The sequence below is a fragment of the Palaemon carinicauda genome, chromosome 42 (genome assembly GCF_036898095.1).
Source record: "Palaemon carinicauda isolate YSFRI2023 chromosome 42, ASM3689809v2, whole genome shotgun sequence".
NCBI lineage: Eukaryota > Metazoa > Arthropoda > Malacostraca > Decapoda > Palaemonidae > Palaemon > Palaemon carinicauda.
Genome location: NC_090766.1, coordinates 30,735,472 through 30,739,819, shown reverse-complemented (window position 1 = coordinate 30,739,819; position 4,348 = coordinate 30,735,472). Strand labels below are relative to the sequence as shown.

At 36.0% G+C, this 4,348-nt stretch overlaps 1 pseudogene; it reads left to right on the top strand.

The window, feature by feature from the left end:
• Nucleotides 1-2,055: 2,055 nt before the first annotated feature.
• Nucleotides 2,056-4,348, top strand: part of LOC137633081 (piggyBac transposable element-derived protein 2-like) — a 41,276-nt pseudogene continuing 38,983 nt past the window's right edge.

Sequence of the window (4,348 nt, the reverse complement as noted above, 5' to 3'; positions counted from 1 at the left end):
TTGCAGTATCACATTGGATGTCACAAATTATCTCCACAAATGCAGCCTTAACTTAACTATGACTAAATTGATCCCCTTTAAAAAACTTTGAGTCCTTTTATAACTCGCCAGGGACATTTTCTATAAATTCTGACAAATTTCTAGAATATTCCAATAACTCTTGTTCTAGAATACAACGAAATCTTTGAGGTAAAAACCATTATAATGCCTTTATCTTAACCTTGACATTTAATTTGTAAAAATAATCCTTTTTTTGCAAGTTCTACAACATAATATTGATAAAATTATCTACACATAACACCATCTCTACTGCAAAAGCTAACTCAAGACTTGAATCATCTGGTCTGGTGTCCATCACCTCAGGCTGGTGATCTTCCTGCATGGATTCTGCTGGTGCTAGCTTGCTGAAGAGGCTGATCATCTTTTAATTGTTCAGGCATGGCAGGATTGTACTGTACATTGTTCTAGAGGCAGCATCGAGTGTGTGCATGTAAGTAATCCTTTCAGTTGTCAGTAGGTATTTAAAAAAAACTGTTAAATCAACAACTGTTTCAAACTTCGGAGCTTTCTCTAAGTGCCCTCAGGATATTCCAAGAGATTCTTTGTCAAGTTATTCTCTCCCATCCCTTCGTCTCTTTTTTTTTCCACCATCTCTCCCTTTCATTTGTCACCTTCAATCCTGTCTTTTTCGAAGGTTGTTTTATTGGTCAGATCCTTCGTTCGTTTCCTCCTCTTCACCTTTTATTTTTTTTTTTTTTTTGTCTTTTAGATTGCATAGTAATCCTTTTAACTATCCTGGTGAGGTCACCAATATCTTCAATAGCATTTTAAGCGTCCTGGTGAGGTTTCCAATATCTTTAGTACTTTCGGGTCTTTGAGAGGTTCGAATCCTTTTAGAAGTCTTTTCATAGCCCTAATGAGGTTTTCAATCTATCTAGAAGTCTTTTCACGATCCTAGTGAGGTTTTCAATCTCATTTGAAGTCTTTTAAGGGTCCTAATGAGGTTTTAGATCTTTTTAGAAGTCTTTTACGGGTCCTGGTGAGGTTTTCAATCTCTTTAGTAGTGTTTTAAGGGTCTTGGTGAGGTTTCCAATCTCTTAAGAATTCTTTTCATGGTCCTAGTGAGGTTTTCAATCTCTTTAGGAGTCTTTTAAAGATCCCGGTTAGGTTTCCAATCTCTTTAGTAGTGTTTTAAGAGTCCTGGTGATGTTTCCAATGTATCAAAAAGTTTTTTTACGGTCACAAGGAGGTTTCCAGTCTCTTTAGAAGCCTTTTAAAGGGTCCTGGAGAGGTCAACAATATCTGACCCTTGCCTTTTACTACCAAATTGTTTCTAGCTTGGCTTCCCTTTCATAAAGATATTGAAGGCATTTCATAAGTCTAATTGATCCAGAGATCACTTCGTAATTAAAATTTCCTTCTTGTAACTGCTGCAAGGATCTTTAGTTCCTCACATTAGCTCTTTAAAAGGTCCTAGTTCGATTATTTAGAGATAAAATAACTTTTTCTTCATATTTCAGATTGAAAAATTCCAGCCTTTTTCTGGTTTTCAATATTCTCTACCTTTAAGTCGTTTCCACCTTATTCCAGATAATCTTTGTTTTTAGTTCTTCAATATTATCGACTGTATTTTACTTTATGTGTTTTCCAGGTCCTGTCACTCAGGGAATAACCCTGTCCATTAAGTGTCAACCTTCTCAAATAATGATTTTTCGTAATTTTTTTTTTTTTTTTTTTTTTTTTTTTTTTTTTTTTTTTTTTTTAGAATTTGTTTTTATTTCAAATCTTCCCGGTCGTAAACTGATCAGCACTTTATTAAGCTCTTCTCTTTTCGGGATATTCATTTATCTCTATCTTGGCATTTCCTTCATTTTCCTACTCCTCTTCCTGCATTCTCTGTCTGAATTCTTTCAAATACGTCAAGTAGTCTTCCTGACTATATATATATATATATATATATATACATATATATATATATATATATATATTTGTATGTATATATATATATATATATATACATATATCAAAAAATTAGTTTAATCATAGGTAACCATAATGAATGAGTTAGTAGATGAACGTAATGAATTATATCATAGGTTTAAGTCATCAATTAAGAGATAGAGAGACAAATGAAATAGGTTGCTATCGTGATGAAATGAATTAGTTTTAGAGATAGACGAGAGAGAGACTGAACAGGAGACAATATGTTGATAAATTTTGAAGCGGTAGGCATTTCAAAAGATAAAACATCCGGCCCTATTCGTGGAAGTTGAATTCCTTTTGAATGACTGTTGCTCCCTAGGAGTGGTGACACATGATCACAGATGAGCAGCTATTTTGAGGGATGGGGCGGGACCACACCTGGAAACCTGGAGTATAAAAGAGGGCCGTAAGCAATTATTTGTTCTCTGCCTGCCCTACCTTAATAGTTTAAATGTCATAGTTGACCATTGATATGACCCTTCTCCCATTGCAGGGTCAGGCTCTCTCCTGATGCTTCCATGGACACACCCAACTTCAGATATGAGGTACCCATTGGCCGCCTTTTAACCAATGATGTCTGAGGGACAAACTTCTTCTAACCAGTGATGTTGGAGAGAAATCAGAATTCCCTGTAACCAGATAAGTTGGAGGGAAACGAGCGCCCTCTAGCTTGTGATGCCAGAGGGGAACTAACCTGAAGTAGGTGACCAGCTGAAGCCCTGCTGTCCTTGCAGGAACCCTGACTGTCTTTGAAGGGGCAAAATTGTCTTATCTGACCGTCAAGATCTTTAGAAAGAAAGTCTCTTGGATTAGCACTCTATTTTTTATAAGGATACTTTTGTATTTTCTTTCAAGTGTAATCATTTTTACTCTGCACTCTAGTTACTTTAGTCAGTCGAGTCAAGCACATCACAGTGTATCCATACCCATGTTCTTACCTGGGAGTATATTGACAATAAATTAATTATTCTAGTAAAGAATGTTTAACTTAAGAAATTAAAGTTTTTTTAATTATTCAATTACAAAGCTTCGAATTCAATAATTAATTAAAGAAGTATCACCCATATGTATATATGAAAACATCATCATCATCTCCTCCTACGCCTATTGACACAAAGGGCCTCGATTAGATTCCGCCAGTCGTCTCTATCTTGAGCTTTTAATTCAATACTTCTCCATTCATCAACTCCCACTTCGCAGCGGCAGAGGATAGGGGCTTCCTGCTCACTTGGTATGGCCATATGTATATGATGCCTTATGTTTCAAATTGCCAAGGGAAGCTTTTTGCTGTAACTTCCACAATTGCCGCATTCGGTGTGGCCGAACCCTTAAGAGTATCACACAGAGCAATTAACGATAATTGTCAAATCTACAGTATCATAGCAATTAGAAAACAAGAAAGTCTTCAACTTCTTCAAAGCCTTAATATATATAAATATATATCTTCTTTCCCACCGTTATCCCTACATTAAGGGGTCGGTTGCCTGATGCACCCTCTCCAATGCCTTCTATCAAAAGCATCGTCTTCCACGAGACCTCTTCTCTCATTATCATTCTTCACCTTGTCTCACCATGTAATTCTCTGCCTCCCTCTTCATGTTTTCCCCTTAACAGGTTTCTCCCAAGCCTTCCTTATTCCCTCCGCAAGCATCCATCTTCAAAAGTACTAAGAAAACTCGGTCTTAGAAAATTCTATACAAACTTGGTGTTAGAAATGTTGATCTTAAAATCACATTGGATATGCACTTCTGAAATGGTAGAAAAAATTATTGTATGCTCTAATAGAGTTTGAGAAAGGCATACAAAATAGATAATTGTTTATTTAAGACTGGTGGAGACATGATATTTAAATTAAGCATACAAAAATATTAAAGGATTATCCTAAAAGAAAAATGAAAAAACTCGGTCTTGTAAAATTTGTCCTCAGAAAACTAGGTCTCGCATTTGCCTTCATAGCTTGTGGAAACTTTACTTTACTTAATTAATTTTCAGGGCTGTTTATCTGGTCCCATACAGCAGGGGAACCCTAATCTCTACAGGACCTCCACAGTCATTTTATCGTGTTTGTTTAAAAGCGTTGAACATTTCACACCATATATTGCTCGTTCATTGTTAAATCGTCACTGTCGAAGCACTCGCACTAGTATTTGCTCCCGGAGGATTGTAAACTGTTACAATTTTGGTTTTAATTTTCAAATTTTTCTCGTCTCGGTATTGGCAACCATTATCTGAATCTTGTTTGTTGCTTCCTCTCTGATCTTTTCGTTAGCAAAGTTTACAACAGCATTTCCAGTTGAAGTTGACCCGTATTAAGAATCGGAATATCTTTAATTGCATGTTCGACCTCAGCGTATGTCATTTTCTC